This window comes from Xenia sp. Carnegie-2017, unplaced genomic scaffold (assembly GCF_021976095.1).
Source record: "Xenia sp. Carnegie-2017 unplaced genomic scaffold, XeniaSp_v1 HiC_scaffold_13, whole genome shotgun sequence".
Taxonomy (NCBI): Eukaryota; Metazoa; Cnidaria; class Anthozoa; order Malacalcyonacea; family Xeniidae; genus Xenia; species Xenia sp. Carnegie-2017.
The window spans coordinates 2,640,671-2,660,656 of record NW_025813436.1 but is presented as its reverse complement, the minus strand read 5'-3'; the positions used below and the strand labels follow the sequence as shown (position 1 = coordinate 2,660,656).

Sequence of the window (19,986 nt, the reverse complement as noted above, 5' to 3'; positions counted from 1 at the left end):
CAACTAACAAAACTTATTTTATTCAATAACCGATAAAAATATCATTGTGAATGTGATACAAATAATGTAACCAACCTGCAAGTTTGGTAATGCTAACGTTAAGATTATTAGCATTATTCATTTGTAATATAAATCTATTGTTTTGTTGTGATTGAACACAGATCAATAATTACATAGCACAACCAAACTTGTGAGTGTGAGCTGGCTTTGCCACACTTTTATGTTACATATATACATTAGATGGGCAGTGGTTAGACTTTTCTTCGAGTCTAAATGGGAGAAATAAGACAGCTCTATCCCTCCACTAGTCTGGGGGTTCACCTCCGGCAATTGATAGCACCCTCCAGCATCCCTCTTTGGGTCACAGGTTATTATTATAATTTAAAATGCAAATCAATGTTATCGATTGCCGCTATAGCAAAATTCTTATAAATTTAATTACGTTTTCAATGAAAATATAGTTAATCTGTTTGTTTTGTATTTATAGTCTATAGTTAAAACATGCATTATATAATGCATCCTTTTGTTAAAAAAATAACGTATGGATTTCATTTGAGCGATAGATATTTATATTTATATATGATTCGCTAAGTTCACCTCACCTTGCTTCTCGATTTATCACTTTGATTCATTTTTCGTGAACCTTTTCATTCCAAAAATTTCGTTATTTTTTACGTTCTGATCAAGAACTCTACCATTACAAAAGGACAAATGATTTAAAAAAATCAAAATGAACACGCGAGAGACTGAGCCTGACGTGTGATGACGAATGATGACGACAAATATTTTTTTGGCTTCAATTTTTGGCTTCGGTTATCATTCCAGGTATTTAACTGTCGAGTTGACCGTTTTGACCACGGGGTCCATGCCCCTTTCCCCCTCCAGGTCTTATAGAACTCAATGAAGAGAACTCAATGATCTAAATGCATTCTCAATATAAATATTAGAGCCCAACAAATGATTTTGAACATAGTCATAAACAATTTGGTTTTATGAAATTTATTAAAATAGTGAGGTTTCGTCTTGACTCAAGACATCTTCAGACTAATTAGGAAGTTCTATATATATCTATAATTCGTTTAAAATAAACGACAATTTTTTTTAAAGTAAACATGTTTCGGCATACTTTATGCTATCTTCAGTGCGAAGTGAATAAATACAGGAGTTTACATGATAATAAGTTATAGTGATAAAGCGGAAATATCGACTAGTTATGAACAATTATTTACAGCTGAATGAGGTGTCATAAAATGTTTGTGTTTTTCAAAAGGTTTTATCACAAAAAAAAAAATTACAAAAAAAATGAAAAATATATGATAAGATAGGAATAGCTATTTACAGGTCAAAGTTAGTGTTGAGATGTTGTATTTGTTTGTTGAGGTTAGGTTTACGCTTCTTGATATAAAGGGCTTCTTTGAGTTTAAGGGCGAAAGGAGTGTGAGCGGTGTCTAAGATACGGAAACAGGATTGTGTGTAATTGCTTTTGCAATGTGGTGGCGAGAGTAAGTGTCTGAATATGTGTCAGTTTTTGTCCGTGGATGTGTGGTTTTTAATCCGTGTGGAAAGGTGGCGGGTGGTCTCCCCAATGTAACTGGAATTACATCCAGCACAAGAAAATTCATAAACCACGTTGGATTTTAAAAGAGTGGGAATAAGATCTTTGAAGCTAAAGTGATTTTTGATTTTAAAAGATGAAAAAACTAGTTTAATGTCTAAGTCTGTGAAGTAGCGTTTTATTAAGTTGTGTAAGTTCCGTTTCGTGATTTGTAAAATGTAGCCTATGTAGGGTAGTTTGAAGAAGTGAGTCTCGAATTGGGTAGGTGTGGGTTCGTTTGTGGTGTTTATTTTGTTTGTGTTTTTGTCATGGTCATATGATTTAATGAGTTTTTCTATGAAAGGCGAGGGAAAGGAGTTTCGTTTGAGATTGTCAATGAGAGCGTTTAAATCGTGAAAGTAGCCACTTGACGTGTTGTTAATTTTCCTTATGCGGTCTATAAGAGTTTAATCAGTCCTGTCTTATACTTTAGTGAGGTGAAGCTAAAAAAGTTAAGTAATAGGCCAGTGTTAGTTTTCTTATGAAAAGTAGAGGTCGTGTATGTGTTCGTGGCTGTGTTTTTAGTAATGAGTATGTCTGAAAAAGGTAACTTGTTGTCATGTTCTTTTTCTATGGTAAAGTCAATGTTCTTGTGTTGTAAACTGAAATAATTAAAAAAAGAGTGAGCGTCATCCTCGTTGTTAAAAATACAAAATATGTTATCTACGTAGCGTCTGTAAGACAATACTTTAGGTCCGTCATAGTTCTTGATCCAATTCTTTACATGATATCCCATGAAAAGATTAGCAAGAAGTGGTGCTAATGGTGAGCCCATCGCGACTCCGTCGATTTGGTCAAAAAATTGTCCGTTGAATAGGAGGTGAGTTTGTGAGGTGGCAATGAAAGAAAGTTGTTTTAAATCTTGTTTTTTAATGATAAGGCTCGGATGGTGTGAATAAATAAGATCTAATGCAATGTCTATGGTTACGGATAAGGGAAAGTTAGTGAAAAGACTTTGGACGTGATAACTAGTCGATCTTTCCGCTTTATCACTATAACTTATTATCATGTAAACTTCATTTATTCACTTCGCACTGAAGATGGCATAAAGTATGCCGAAACATGTTTGCTTTAAAAAAATTTGTCGTTTACTTTAAATGTCTTATAACCATTGTGCTCTTACAAAAATATCTATAATTCTTGTTAACCTCCTAATTAGTCTGAAGATGTCTTGAGTGAAGACGAAACGTCACTATTTTAATAAATTTCATAAAACCAAATTGTTTATGACTATGTTAAAAATTATTTGCTGGGCTCTAATATTTATATTGAGAATCCGCTTACCGCCTGGCACTTCATTGGCAACAATATTGATAAATCGATATGCATTCTGGATGAAATTGAAATCGTCATGGTAACAACGACGTAAAAGAACACGTGGTGACGAGACGTTTGGAAGATTTATCCTTCTAAAAATTTATCTTTCTGATTCAAAAGTAAAACACTAAAACTTGGAACAACTTATAAAACTTGCTGTGTATATGACTTCACTAGCGTGTGGTGGTGAAATTCAAGTTTGTTTACTAGAGATTCGATAAGATTTAGATGGCTCTTTGTGTTGTTAAAATTTTAGGTAATCCTTCTTGCCATTTGTAATTTGGTATCCTTATAATACGTCTTATTCTCGTTTTTACGACTAGTTTTAGGTGTTCGATGACATTTTAATACATATATTGATTGGTTTAACAAATATGCCGCCACTCCAAGAGAGTTTGGGGCTTAAATGTCTGTTTAATGGTATATATTTAATATTCTTCAATAAGTAAGAGTATTAGTAAAATTTTCAATCGAAACAGTTAGATTATAGATATTATTTGCTTCCTAGCAATTTTGCATCTCACTGAATTTTTGCTAGATTGTGGCATACTAAGCATCTTGCCTACACATGACTTGTTAATGAGTAAAACTTTGTTTAAGTGTAGGGATCTGGAATGAGTTTTATGTTTGATGAAATTATCTGTTTTGTAGTAAACTGTACTACATTTGTGGTTGTAATTTTTTATTGTTGATAAAGTTTGTTTTGCTTGCTAATTTCAGTTCAAAATCAATATAGAGACATTCACCATATCTGATTTACAAGATGCCCATGCCACAGTTGTCATGGTGCTATTTGCTTGAAGATTCTTCCGTATTCTTTCCCCCACTGACATTTAAATGTACTCGTTTCTCCACAGAAAACAAGCGAAATGCTTTGATGTTTGATTTGAAGACTGTGAACCAGCAGAGAATGGAGCCATTTGTTCTTTGGTACAGGTGAGGATGTTGAAATAATTTTGTTAATTTATTGTGGTATCATGTGAAAAATCTTTGTGCATTAAATTGGGTGGTGGTGGTGATATACTATTTGGGACGTTCAAACCATGCGGAAGTTCTGCACCTAAAGTTTAATGTTTAAAGTATTTAAAAATTGCAAATCTTTTTTTCAAGTACTTTTCCAAATTTCACATTGTCATGTACATGCCATTATGAATTTACTTGTGTGTGAATATTCAATTCTTTCTGCACTGAAGATTTCAGAAATAAGTCAAAGCATTAATGCATTGAAAATACTTAAAAACATTATCAAGTGTTTGATGTAGATCTTCCAGGTTGGTATAGTCCTGAGAAGGACTGTTTTTGTTGTTGTTGACTGACGTTTCGACAACCTTAGCGGTAGTCATCTTCAGAGTCTAAAAAAATTTTTTTTTCATTTCATTTTTTTGAGTCTGCTGAAGATGACTACCGCAGTTACACATTTTATACCACTTCCATTTGCAGCAGTTGAGTATTATCATGCGCGTTTTCATTGAAACATGAAAATTTCAATAATTTACTAAACTCCCATTCATTGACAAGAAAAAATATAAAATTAAGTTTAAAAGCTAATAACACTTTTATAACACAAGGCTCACTTATCTGTAAGTCTAAAAATCGACAATAGCCTGAGACCCGTGCAACTTTAGCTAGGATAATGATGCACCCCTTTGGAAAATTGGGTGCATCTTTTACAAAGGGGGTTTGTTATCAAATATCAAGGTTTTTGTAGTTTGAGTTATTGTTAAACGTTTGAGGAATAAGGCACAAAACTAAAGAACGTTTCGATGTAAGTAGTACGAAGCTATGGAAGTTAGTAAATAAACCCGTTAAAGTGAATTTACGGTGAACGGAAATGAAGAATGCGCTATTTAAAGCCAGTTATTTTGACATCGAGAAAGGGAAGTTTACTATATTTTTCTATTTCTCGTGGTAAACGAATGTGTGGGTGTTGTTTGCTGGGGAAATTTATATTATAAGCATGAAAGTTTTCGAAACTTTACATGTATTTTAAAAGTGTGATATAATTTTGATGAAGGGAAGATTTAGGGTTGATCATGCGACTAAAGTATGAATGGAGCACTTGAAATAATTTATGCAGCAATAAAGTAATAATACACTAGCTGTCTCACTACATCAATACAACAATTATGTAAATGTTTAGCATAACCTAGGTATTTTAGTCTACGTTAATTATTGTCAAGTTAGCGGTGTATTTTAATGATAAGGTTAATCGATAAGGTTGTTAATTAGATTAAAAGAAGAAAATACGCTATTTTAATTGGAGCGTTAGTTTTGCGTCATTTTTGAGGGGGCTCGAAAGGTGTTTTGAAACCCGACCAATTTGATAACCATGAAATGTTTTATATTGTCACCCTTTTTTTAAGGAAACTCCTCTTATAGAGGTTCGAAGACAAGTCATTGACAACTTTCAACCAGGTTGCCCATATCAGGTAGGTAGGAGCAGGGTTGGAGTAAATGGCTAGAATTGACTAAAATGGTGTGTTGTTTCAAGACCATGAAATGTCCCATATAGTCTATCTTCTAAGTTGAAGCCATATGGCTTGGCAGAAGTTTGTTAGGGCTATCCTTTTTGGAATGACACTTTTGTAACAAGTATGGTTGACTACTTGTGTTGATAGTTTTTTGAAAAATATTAGGAAAATGTAATGTGTTACGCATAAACGATGCCGATAAATTACGTTTTGCATTGCTCTAAAATCCGGATACTTGCATTTCCCTAACCCTGGAAATCAAAATTTGAGTAATGCTTGAAAATTTGACTGACGTTTTAATTAATCATTCTGAAAACACTGTACTTGTGCATTTAGCTTTGGGAAAACACGGAAAGACACACAAACTAAATCAAACACACATTATCAAATGCTTAGAAAAGCGCTAAAGCTTTGCTAACTAACATTTTTTTTGAAATAATGTGTTGCTGATAAATGCTCCCTTGTATTTATACAAGTTAACGATCATATGCTGTAGGTCATCACATTTTTAGACAAATGAAAATGATGGAACAAGCAAACGTCATCTTCAATAAGCTAATTCAAAAACAACAAAAGAAAAGCCTGTAACAGATTTTTGCAAACATTAATTATTTTTCCTACGTTAAACTCATGAAAAAATGTAAATCAAGTTACATGTTGATATGTTACATGTTAAACTACATGAAGTCTTATAAACGGTTTTTTCTAGTTTGATGAAAGTGAATAATTAAATATTGAAAATTGTGCCACATATGCTCAACAACTCATCCCTGCAGTATTTTTGACAAGTATAGTCTTTTAGTTTTAGTGAATATTAATATTCTGTGGGTATAATTTAAAGAACAGCAGCAGTAGTTCATAAGCCGATCCATCTTCATTACCACTTTGAGCGAAAATATCACTTTTTGATATCTCTGCCAGATGGGTTTAATCTTGTTATGCCAAGATTAAACCCATCTAGCAGAGATATCAAAAAGTGCCATCAGTGTATCTTAGTGTGTCACGTGACTTTGAACTTTTATTTTATTCATCAGTGATGGCTAAAAGGGATGCCAATTGTAATTTTATTGTATGATTGAGGTTTAGCCGGAAAGTAATTTATCAAGTATCGTCTGAAAAAGACTTTAAGTACATTTGAATCGCCAAAACTTTTTTGAACGATTCACTACAGATAACTCAGAACTTGTATTGCAATTAGCAAATACGCATTTTGTGAATATATATGTTAATGTGGTTAGTATTAATGTTGTTAGTGCCATCTATAAGCTCCCATATGCCTTAATTATGTGGGGGTTTTTCGAGAAAGAACCCTTTACTTTGTTCAAACTTTCGTCCAAGTGTTATTTGATATTCCCCTGATTTTATGTTCTGGACAGCCAAAGATTATTGTGGTATCTAAATCATCATCATAATATCTTATTGTGGTACTAAATCATCATCATAATCCCAAAGTCAAGTTGTCGTTATGATTAATAGAGATTTGTATTCGAAAATGTTAAAATAATGAACTCTGCCTAACATGTATGTCACCACAATGAAAGTTGTATGACCTTTGATCCACTCTCTGTAACCACGCTATACATGTTTTTTTTAGGAATGATCAGTAAATTGAAGCCCTAAGTAGATTGCAATTTCATTGTACCTGTTTCGTGGAATTTCTTGGTCGATAGTTTTCATTCCAAAGCCATGGCAATCGTAAGTCGTACAATTTATTCAATAATGGATAGTTTCTGTAATGCATTCGACCTATGTTTTAAATGGGATTTTGACGCCATTCTAATCTAATGTAGTTACGGCGAAATTTCGGAAGCTGCGCGTTCGTCTGCGTTTTAAGAGATCAAACATAAGTTAGTTGCAACGGCGTAGAATCGTCGGGAAAAATTATCTTATTAAAATGTTATTTAGAAATATACAAAACTACAAAACAACATGTTTCATAAATGCGCTTGTAGTGATCTATTGATTCGGAAGTAGCTACACTCATGAGCTAGAAAGAGATTTCACAAAAAACGTTCAAAGTTTGCAAACGTGTCTGTGTTTTCGCATTTTTCGTCCAAACATAATGCTTTGACTTTGGTTGTATATTCCTCATACTTTGATGAAAACGAGAATAAACATTTGGATTTCTTATATTGTTGTGTGAGGTAAGATAAATGTCTGTGTTGGGTAAACGTATGTGTGTTTTATGTTGATATATAAAATGCTTGACCTTTGTCGAGTGCTCAAGCAGATGTACTAAATTTCAAGTGTAGACGCAGAGCAAAAGTCCAACCTTACATCTGAAGTAATAAAGTAAAAAAATGATAGGCTTGCGTACACGTCGGTAGCCTCTGACATTTATCGCCATAAAATGAAATGGAGTGATGAAACTAGTTCCAGTAATGTTATTTATATTATTTACACCAAACTTGTTTTAGATTTAGTAAAAGGGGTGAGTAATTGTCAAACCATTATGCATTCGCCCTTACTTGAATTGCATGCTACGTGACTGTGCTTTAATCGCTGATTCTCTAGTAGGAACATACATACTGCGAACTCAAATAAGACACTTTCAATGAGTTACATATCACAAAATAACTCAAAGTGTTTTTAAATGCCAATAGTAGAACATTTAATGTCATAAAATAACAATCAATAAATAAGACAAGTTCAATGTTATGTTATGATTACTGGTGTAGATCATTAAACATTTTTCTTTGCAGTATACGGTTCTATGATGATTTAAAGTTGTATCAGGTAATTCCAATTACAAACTAATGTTTAGTCTTGCGAAGAGAAGAAAATAGTACAGTAAGGATTGCAATGATTGAATAATGTGGAAATGTGTAAGTTTGTAACGAGGTGCTACAACTCTCATCACATATCATAACGAGAAGACTAAAATATTTCCACACCCAATGCAAATGATCAATATTCTGCAATTTTCAACCAATTTTGACGTCGAATTTTCCAAAACAGTCCTTTTGTTTGATGTCCATGTGTTTTTGTTTTGTAAACCAATGTTTGTTTTGTGTAAAGTTGGGACAGCACTTGCTCAGTGTCGTGTAACATTATTTTTTTCTTCCACAAGTGTCTACCTATGTATGCAAGTGTTGGTCACTTTGTCGCAAACACTAGTTGCGAGAACTCTTCTATTAAAAGATATCTTTCTCCCTGCCAACTATGCCTAATTTAAAATGATCGTTGCAAACTTTAATTGCGGGCTTTCCATTGTTCAAATGGAAGATGTATCTTAAAAAGATGAAACTCGGAGAAGTTCTTTTGATTCTGTTTTAATTGCAAAACATGGCTCAAAGAAACAGCAAATTGGCTTGAAGATCATATCAAGAACCCGCGCCAATGCAATGCAGAGGTTTTTTAAAAAAGCAAAGTCATTCAAAAATGAAGACATTAAAAACGTTGTTGAATTCAAAATGGTTTGTGTCGAACCACCTGCATAATGCTGGAATATGTCTTGTGATTTTTTGCCATTTTCCCAAGAATCTCATTGGGTCAATTCCTTTGAGGAAGTCATTTGGACGCCACATATACTGTTGGCGAGTTTTCATCAAATTTGCGGCTAAAGATCCCAGAAGATGTTGCTTGTGAGTTACATTTGCATATTGTTGATTATATTGATTAATCCAGTACAGCGCGAATTAAAAATGTTATATTTAATGTTTTAACGAAGATATACGAGTTACAAGTTTTACTGCTGAAAAAATGATGCACATACTCAAAATATTATAGTCACGTCACTATATCCGGTATGTGGTCAGCGGAATACTATTATCACTAATTAACAAGATTGTTACTTTAAATAACACCAACTTGTCACCCTAACTTCATAACATCCAACGTCCTGGTCTCTTATAAGCATAATTGCTTCACAAACAAGGTATTTTTTAAGTATTTAAGCGCTAGCTCGTCATTTGCAAGTAAACTGAATACAAGCAAAACTGATTGCCAATACACGAATGCGATACATTTATCAGGGTACTGCAATGTTTTTGGTACCAGAAATCAAGATTTTCAGTGGAGCTGGACCAGATTATTTTCAACGCTTAATCATTAATCCTGATGCAAAATTTCGCTTCTACTTTGACGTGAAATGGGTATAATCTAAAAGTGGAGTTGAGCTCAAATTCGTTGACGAATTTTGTAACAAACAGCGAAAGCCCATTAATTTTATGAAATACCATCATTTGCACAGTTGTCAAGAATGGAAAACGTGCTCTAGTTGAAAATTTCATGGCGGCATAACTAGTTATCACAGACTTCCCTTGAAATTTCAATGAATACAGAAACATAAAAAAATGTATGACACACGCAAGAAGCCTACCATATTCTTCAAGATAGCATTTTGTTTTCTTCTACGTATGATTTAACTGAAGAAATTGAATCTTCTTGCATTTTCTTTTCCAATGGTAAAAAGGAGTTCTTAGATGCCATAAGAAAGTTAGAAAGTCAAACTTCGATAATACATTATGTTGACTGTCTTTTTGTGAACAGCAAATTTGTCCTTGTCGAGACTAACCCTAATTTTGAAACCAACAAAGGACCACAGACTGGTTTTGCATATTTTGTTTGGTGGACATAAATGTTCATTTCTGTATAATTGGTTGTGTTCAAGATTCAAAAGATGTGGATTTTCAGATGGAAGCCGTCAGTCTATTGTAATTATTATGTAAGTGAAATTAAATTACGTATATAGAATAATTAATTCCAAAAACACAAACCTAATTTAGTATGTTTAGGTTGAACTGGTTTTAGACTGCTTTTAAATTGATTGAATATTTAAATGCATGCAATTATTAGCTACAAGTCATACTTTTCTAGATCTAATTGATCTGAATAGTTAGGAATGCATGATATTTTAAACAATTATGCCAACACACTATGAATTTTTATCGTATTATTGTGAGTGGGCTGTTGCATTGTGCAACTAGAGTTTGTGCATTTTCTGCACCTACGTACGCAGAGTATTAATTACGTTATAATATCAACTTCAGTATTTTTTCTATGTTTCGTATTTCATGCCATTTTTAGACCAGCACAAGGCTGTAGCCTCGTCTGATGTATTTGAAGCAAATATCAGGCATATGCAGGTATTTATATCTGAAAAATTCATACAATAAATTTATATTCATGTGGTATACCATTCTCCTCCTCCTCCCCACCTTTTGTGAATGATGCAGAAATAGTCGGTTGGAAAACCAATAAAGGACGAACAAAGGCGGTCCAGCTAAATTGATGATTTTTTCTATGAAACACACAACAAAAGTCGTAGACTCCCCCAAGTTTATTTGGGATTTGTGCCGTCAGTATGCTAAATTGACGGACATGGTTTTCGTTAACAAAGTGTTTTTTTGATGTATCAGTGAAAAAAAATTTCAAGTTGGCGAAATCGCGAATATATACCAACTACTTTTAATGACGTCAGAGTTTGGCTAGACCCAGACTTCATTCCACCACTGACAGAGTCGCATTGAACGGTAACTTTACATGCCGTAAGACTCTTCTCTGTTTCATCAAATTGAATACTTTTTTCACCGATACGTTAGATACAAGGCATACGTAATTGTAATATTGCAAATAAAAGTTTTTACTGATAGGGACACTTAAATTTAGGTTCTCTCCCGCATTTGGGATCCCCTTCTCGACTCATATTCTTATTTGCATGCCCGCTGAAAAAAAAATTTCAAAGGAAGATAAAACTGCATATCATGCATATTTATGAATATGACTTCTTCCAATCATCAATCTTCCCATGCTCATAGCAGTAATGATTCATATGCTATATTTAACAAATAGATAACATTTAACTGTTGTCTATACAGTTATAGATACACGGGTATGACGTCAATTGTGATAAAAACCAAAAAACTGGCCACGAGCTGCCTGGAGATTTTATTACAAAATCAAAAAAATTCCCAAATCAAACGGTCAAACAGTTTGTATTCTTTGTCCCCCAACACGTGGAACATTGAAAAGTCTTGATTTTGCAAATATCACGCCTACGTGATCTATAGGATTAAAGAAGTGCTATTGGCAAGCTTAATCACGTGATAAAATGTGAGTGCCTGATGAATTTTGTTGAAATTTTGTTATCGAAGTACAAATCAATGTTTGAAAACCGGGTTTTTTCTTTTCTTCTTGCTTAAATACGTCCACTGTGACGTCAGAAGTGACGAAAGGCCTTACTTTATTAATAAAGATCTGCTATAAACCTGTGTTTGAATTTTCTTTTCAAATACATATTGTATTTTAATTACTGTCGAAGTTATTTATGGTTCATCACTGGTTTTCCCAAGTTATTGACAAGAAAGTTTCTGAAGCAAGGGAAAGACTATTTCTATTACAACTCAACGGCATAAATTGTGAGGCACTAAGGCTTGTAATAACGCAAGTTGGCGATTTTGAATTATAGGGCGAAAGATTTACTCGTTTTTGAATCTGAGGATTTAACGATGAAACAACAGTTGAGCAAAAGGACTTTCGCCTTAGTATACTTGCCCTCGAAGTAATGTAGTTTCAAAGGGCTTTCCGTCATGCTATTAACCTTTTTCATTTAGCTGAAATGAAAATGATTCAGTCGTGAAAAAGTGCATGAAGATGCAAGCTTGAGCAATATCTACATGACAAAAATAAAATGTGAAAACAAGGCGTATTCTTTTATTATTAGATGAGGGATACTTAGTCTAAACGTCCCTAACGATTATATTCATGGGAACTAAATACCCTCATCCCTGTAATTGAGGGAAATACGTCGGTAAACGTCCCTGTGATAACAAAAGATCCCGAGGCAACCATGTGATCACATAAGCAAAGAGCGTGCTCTGATGTGTCGATGCTTGTGTTTGGAGCAGATCATCTAAAACACGAAATAGAAATTGCTGTCGTCAGTATGCTGTCGTGAGAATTTTCAACATGCCTGAAAACAAAGACGAATTTTTGCTTTCTGAAAATTGCTCATTTTTCTAAACTTTTACAGTCAAAAACCTCGCTGTAAATCTACGTATTCTTTTTTTTTTCACATCGTTGTTTACTAAATTTTACGGCTTCGTTTCCTTGGGAAAATTTAGCTTTCATATCTGCGCTCGCTTAAATGAAGCTTACAACACTACCCTATCTTAGTTGTTATTTTATATAACGTTTACTAACCGGTTTCAAGTATTTAGATGGCATTATCCAACGTTTTTCGACTTTAGAAAACCTTGCAAACACTCGCCTTTGGCTCGTGTTTAGCGCGCTTTTATATCTCTCGTTTGATTCCCGAGTGTTTGGATCAGGCCATCCAAATATAGTAACTGTTTAGTAAATGTTAATTCTTGGATAATTGACAATTGCACGAAATATTGAACGAAACACAAACACGACTAATTTATCTGTTGTTTTTCTTTGGTGATTTAGTTCCTAATGATGAAATGGATGAAACAAATTCTCAATTGATTTAAATACACATCCTGACAAGTTCATTAGCACATGGGAAAGTGGCAAGAACTTTTCTGGAGAAAGCCTCCATTGAAAAACGGCTTGTAAGGCTGTTTGTGACGTCCTAAGTGAAAATTTGGATGGAAGACGTTTTTGCATTCCCATTGGTCAAATACCTCAAAATCGAAAATGGGCGAGTTGATCTATAGCGTAGACGAGACAGTGAAATAAGCGTAACGTATCACTGCAAGAATATATCAGGAAAACATAGAGTAGACGATCTTTGGTATCTTCTCTTTAATGTAAAAAGAAACAAAGCTAGGAAAAAAACCGCGTGTACATATGTGATGTCGTAGTAGGTGGTGAACCGTTGTGCGTGTTGGCCTCAAAACGACAACATAATGATCTGAAATAATTTTGTTGCGATGAAACGGAGTTTCGACCCCACTTTTGACAAAGGAAAATTCAATGTAACACCTATTTCCTATGAGCATTTAATTTCGCGCACTTGTAGAAACGTACACCACCCAACTTTGATAGATCTAGTGCGGATTTACGAACTTAAAACTGAAAAAATGTGTTTCAATTTTGTCTCCACTCTCAAGATATTAGAACCTGAGCTCTCTTCTGTAATGGCGTTTGTAAAAGATGATAAGGAAGCATTAGAAAATGCCTTTAGCCACGATTTGAATTGTACCACTCATTTACTTGGTCGAGCAAGAAACCCATCGATAATAAAACATTGCAATGGCTCCTCTAACGAATGAATAATGCAAGTTTCTTAACAACCACCAAACAAACGTCGTCCATTGCGTCTGTTCAACGTGACCAACTTGTCTCTTCCAATCGACCATTTTATGCAATTGCACAGCAAACGTTGGTTGACAATTTTGGACCTCAAAGATTGAGTCGTCTTCTTGACGAACTACTTTTTTGATCTCAACCTTTGAATTACATATCCTTAGCACCTGACTCATTCGCGAAAAACCTTTTGGAAAATTGTCATTCTTATACATCCATGCGTTTTGGGTGCCAAAGTTCTCTTAAACCGGCTGGTTTTGTTGGCAGTCCACCAAACGATCTCTTTATTTTATCTAATTTGAAACGATCGTGGCGTTTTTAAGCACAGGTCGTTCATAGGCAAGGAAATGTTTATTTCCACTGCCTACCGACATGTTTTAGGTTGAAGCAACCATACTTTCTTTATGTTTACATTTATATCTTTGTTTCTGTGTTTTTGTCCATTTTTTTTCTTCCATTGTGTCTAACTTTATGTCTATGTGTACCTTTGTGTTTACCTTTGTATCTACCTTTCTGTCTATCTTTTTATTTCATTCTGTTTCCTGAAAAAGTAGAAATAGAAATAAGTCGATCATACTAAAATTTGGCTGACGAAGGGAAAATTTTACTTAACAGATTGAAAATGCTTTTTGCGACACTTGAAAACATATTTGCATCTTTATCGTGAGTGGAACACTCTTGCAATTTTTAGTGTATGTAATATTTGTTGTTAATTTTAGCACTTAGGTGCAAAAGTTGCACATTTCCATGTTTTTGAACTATTGCAATTTTTGCTATACTCTTCTGTTCGCAAGATCCAACATTGGTTCATGATTGGATTTGTCTGTTACCACTCGTTATCATCATAGACCCGTTTACTAAAAAAACCAACTTTTAAATGACCAACATCACCAGACATAACATATTGTTTGAGCTTTTGAATTTTCCTATGCCATTTTAGATGTGTGGGTAAATTTTTTATTCTCTTTATAATCTGCTTTAATATATCTTATCCTCGAGCACTTGACAAATTACAAGCAGTTTATACATTTACTAAAAAACAGACATTGGTTTACCGTACAAAGACGCGCTTATCTTACTTCACACTACAATTTACAAAATCAAAATATATATTCTAGTTTATATCAAAGTATGGGGACTATAGAAGAATAGTCACAGCAGTATGTTTGAATAAGAAATGCAGAAACGGACGTATATATGTCGACACGTTTGCATATGTCTGCAAATGTGTAAAGCATTAATCTACATTCGTTGATCAAACATAAACTATTTACAACCGGCGTACAATCGTCTGAAGACATGCTCTCCGGAAGATGTTGCTTAAAAATATTAACTACAAAATAACGCGTTTCACACACGCAATAGTAATAAGTCGATCTATTAGACAAATGCAAGCTTTCTATGCGATGACGTACTTCGTCACGTACGAAGTACAAGTATTATTTGTGTGGATTTACATCAAATGACCATGAAACACAAGACTTGTCAAATTTATCATATGAGCAGGAAGAAGAATTACTTACAATCACTTGCAATGTGCGAAGCCTTTACTTTTTTATATTAAACATTGTTGCAATCAACAGAAAATCATGGAAGTAGGAGTCTTTTCCAAACTTACTCGCTTGTTTACTCAATACATGACACAGTTGACCAGCTTCTAGTTTGTTTTCGGAAACTAATGGAATGCTTTGGGTAAATAGAGCAATTTCTTTGGTCAATGTTCGGAAGACTTATACAGAGAACTACCGTGGGCATATGGGCTACATGTCGGAGAGCATTCCTTTTTTCTGCACCTGCGCAAACAAGGTCTAACAGAAAAAGAAAAAAGTCAAGTGCATTTCGGTAGAAAGATACGAGAAAAGAAATGATAAAGAGCATGCTTTTCCTATCATTACACATGCAGGTGTAATCGGACATAAGCGGGCGCAATTGAAATTAAAATTAATATGAAATTAAAATAAGTTTAAAAATAAAATAAGTTAAAATGAAAATAAATTTAAATGAAATGAAATAAAATAATTTGAAAATAAAACAAACATTGAAGTAAAGTCAAATTTTGCTCTTGTATTTTCTTTTCTTCCTCAAATTTTCTACCCAGGATTCGAAGCTTTGTTTATCAGTTTCCTTACAAAACCAATTGCCAAAATACTGCCTGTGTTTACACTTCTCAAGTAATTTCCGCATGTGATGGACGACACCAGTCAGTTCACCAATATAAACTTATGATTCTCGCACGCGCTTTATTATGATCACATACAATCTTACGCTTAAATCGTTGGGAGATAATAACAACGAACCAGATTATGTTCAGAACATCAGTTGCAGCTCTTGCTAACCTATCCTTATTTCACCTTGCTAAACCCTCCAATAGGTAGGCTTGAAATGTAAAACCCTTTATACATTAATACATTATAAGAACACCTGTATTTAGTGACCATAAAATTTAATCAGAACTTAACGTGAAAACAGGTTATCTTAGTACTTCCTTTTTCAACAACTCATGTGCCTCGATCTTTGTTCCAATCCCTCGATCTTTGAGCAATCCCTCCAAATCGTTGACCTGGATTTAAACGTCATTTGCGGTAAAATCTTTAAATACACACAAAATTATATACTTATTATTATCATAGCGTTCGATGTGTTGTTTCAAAATTAAGAGACGCGTTACTCCTATCTTACCTGGCACAAACTTACATTCAAGTGTTGTGAAAAGGCTCGAGATATGTTGAGCTATTAGCAGCAGACAATAACACCACCTAATGTTGAAAGAAAATTTTAAATACAAAAACATGAATCAATTTTATGAGACAATTTCTATCTTGCATTACCACCTTCGACCAAAGTCCCAGTTCGTGTGCACAACGAGACAATCCCTGGATCACGAATGCACTTCACATTGTGTCATTATGACTTCCACATCTTCCTAGTCTTCTATGTCCAAGAGTGCCGCAACTAAAGTTCACTGCAGAACGTTTCCAAAAGCTGAAACAACAACATGCAGGTCTTTTCCATCTCATTCTTCAGCATTGAAGCACCATTTTTTTTTTGGTGATTGACTTAATGACAAAAAAATCTTTACCCAAGCCTGGCTGCATTGACCATTCAAAGATGCACTTGGATATCCTCCCCATGAGAGTTTCATACAACGGATGTCCCTCCGTGGTAACACCTTTAGCTTATCTCATGAAATGCCATCCGTGTAGTCTAACACATATAGCATCCCGATGTGGGCAGAAAGCCCTGATGCCCTGAGCACCACAGCAGTCACGATCTGTGTAGAGAATATCAGGAGGAGGTACACCACCCTTTTAGCTATCAACAAGTTCTGTTGATATTTCCCAGTGGCCACTTCCTTTACATGCAATTTGGACACTAATCAATATTTGGCCGAAATCAACTCGAACATTCGTCATCCAAAATGCCGAAAATTCATTGTTTATTGCTTCCGCTGTAGTAAAATCAGGATCTAAAGGAGGTTCTGAGGCTGATGAGCTCTGTTTTCTGTGCGCATTAAAGAATATGAATAAGTACTCTCTTTGGAATAAAAATTCGCATTGTGTTAAAGCACATGCCGGTTTAATAAAATTAAAAAATAGTTTACAGTAATTACTTTACACAGTTTATCTTTAAGGAGAAAGTTTTTCTGTATAGCACAGAAAAGGTGGGGTAATAAAAACGCCGCCACAAGCCTAAATTAGTACATTCAAAATCGACAGAGAGAAAGGGAGGGACGGAAGGGTGGATTTTTTGTGATACTTGCTGAATGACATGGGATTTGTTTGTGGATTACCCATGATGCTATCCCCTGTGTATGTGGACAGAATACAACTAATTGTTTGCTCTTGCAGCGTCTGCAATTAACTTTGAACTTTATGACCTTACCACGCGGACTGTTTTAAGTAAATAAACTAAATAGTAACAAACTTCCCCAATACTTTTGTATATGTTAACAGAGTGTTTCTTACCTTCTCTCCCTTCCTCCCTGATTAACATATCTCCTATTTATGACTGAAAGTACAAAATAACGCGCGGAAGCAATAAAATTATTATTCGCTTATGAAAATCACTCCTATTGTCAGCGAGCTTTGGGATTGTGATTTGTAAATGCCTGACAATCTGACAAATTATGTGCTCAATTTCCAAGCCAAGATTTTTCATGCTGCTTTTCAAATTGCCAATGTTTGTCACCAAAGAAGCTGTAGGAATCCTTTTTCATTCATGTCCTCATCTGTATCCTTATCATATTTAACGTCGAATTCTTGGAGGAATGTTCCTGTCTGCGAGTGAAGGTATTTACTGGCAATTTCCTTCTAATTACATACATCATACATGGAAGGCTTGCTTACTAAAAATCGTCTGATCTATAATCTATTGTAAAGCCAAACATGGTGGAAAATGATGCCCAATTTGCTTGAGCACTGGTATTTCATGAGAAAACTGCGAAAATATAATCTTATAGCTTTTATTATTTGTTTTTTTATCACATTTTTTAATTCATATTTTTAACAACACGACTTGAAAGGACCAATTCAAAAAACCCACAATCTTAACCAAATAGGTTTATTAACATTAATGATAACGATATCACTTACAAGCTTAGGTTACGTAACACTGGTGCCATCTACACATCATCAAACAACGGTAGCAGTTTGCAGTCATTTTCCTGTCCTTTAGAGCACGGGTTTGTGTTTCGGTTTCGTTCTTTATCAAACTGATGCATATTTTCTGTTCTGAACAGCTGAAACATTCTTTCGGTGACAGAAAAATCTTTTCAGAACTTTAACAGAAAGTACAAAGTTGTCCGGATTAAACGTCTTGAAAGACATTTGGTTGCAGCCTATTTTCGATAAATGTCGCTGTACTATACAAACGCTCAGCGACGGCATTACTAGTATGCATTGACAGACTAGACAACGCATAGTTTTCCAACGCAGCAAATTTCGTATCGTCAGGATCAGATCGTCACATTAGTTGAACCTGAAAACAAAACGATTCAGTATCAATTGAACCAATAGCACCTAAAGTTAAAAGAGAATTACGAATACAAAACTATGAATCAATTTAATGAGATAGTTTTCATCTTGCATTTCCACCTCTGTCGAAAGTTCCAGTTTGTGTGTACAACTGGTCAATCCCTGGATCCTGAATAAACTTCACGTGGTGTTATTATGACCCCCACATCTTCCAAGTCTTCTCTGTGTCCAAGAGTGGCACAACAAAAGTTCACCGCAAAATTTTTCCAAAAGCTGGATCAACAACGTGCAGGTCTTTTCTGTCCCATGAGTTTTCGTCGGCAATGAAGCGCCATTTTTTTCGGTGGTATACTTAACAACAGGAAGGATCATCTTTATCCAAGCCCAGCTCTATCATCTTCGCGTGCTGAAGTAGTTCCAAGTCCTCTGTTGATCATTTGAAGATTCACATCGATATCCTCCGAATGAAAGTTATATACAACGGATGTCCTTCTAACCAGGATTTATTGCTTGGATATTGCTTTCCTTCAACTGCTGAGCTGGAAGTACCAAGGCCATCTTTCCCGATATGTCTGCTTTGGAGAAAGTCCTTGGTTTTCCCTGGAGGGGAAAAGAGGTTTAGAACTGGTTATCAAAATCATGGCGGCGAATAGGAAATTTTGGATGAAAAACTTGCACTTGAAAAAATATTTTTATTATTCACTCCCTCCTGATTTCCCCGCAATCACTCAATCAATGCAAATTGCGAAATGCTATAAATATGCACACAATCAAACACATTATTATGGGAAAAGAGAATGAAGTTATATACTCAAATAATTGTTTCCGTGTGTGGAATTGAATTGGATAAAAACGCTGTTATACGAAGAAAAACCTCAATAAAGAAACTTTGATTATCTTTACATCGATGAAAATGAAATATGAAAATGAATATCTTTCTCAAAATAAAATAGTAAAAATGAATATTTAGTACTTAAATGTTGAGTTCATTTTGTCTGGTGTCATTATCATAACAGGATGTTGCTAAAGCAGTTTTACTATGTGCATTTTAACAAAATGTAATTTGTTTGGCAAGTGACAAAAGAAATATAATCTATTTAATTCTTTTAGAAAAGTATTACAAAACATGAAGTGCATACTCCAGATGATCCCGATGGAATTCTCCCTGCGACATTAGAACAACGAAGTGATGACGTAATTCCACTCGGTGAATGGGAAGTTGTTCTTTTCTCCTGTTTGTAATATACATAATGTTACTTTATAAACCACAATGCTCCCACGTTTCAGGTGTAATTGTCAATGCTGTCATACCGATTTGTTAGAAGGCGCATTAGAGTACAGATGCTGTAAGGAAATAGGACCAGCTTTGCAGAAAATGACATTCGATGGCAGCATTGAGAAAATATCATGCATAACA

At 34.5% G+C, this 19,986-nt stretch overlaps 1 long non-coding RNA gene across 2 annotated transcripts; it reads left to right on the top strand.

The window, feature by feature from the left end:
* The first annotated feature begins 2,965 nt into the window (after window positions 1-2,965).
* Window positions 2,966-19,743, top strand: LOC124452787. 2 transcript variants are annotated; one of them, XR_006950875.1, is made up of 5 exons: window positions 2,966-3,167; window positions 3,769-3,847; window positions 5,275-5,340; window positions 6,977-7,077; window positions 19,680-19,743. It is a non-coding gene; the product is annotated as an uncharacterized LOC124452787 (long non-coding RNA). The 2 variants fall into 2 exon arrangements; XR_006950876.1 differs by lacking the exon at window positions 5,275-5,340.
* The last annotated feature ends 243 nt before the right edge of the window (window positions 19,744-19,986 follow it).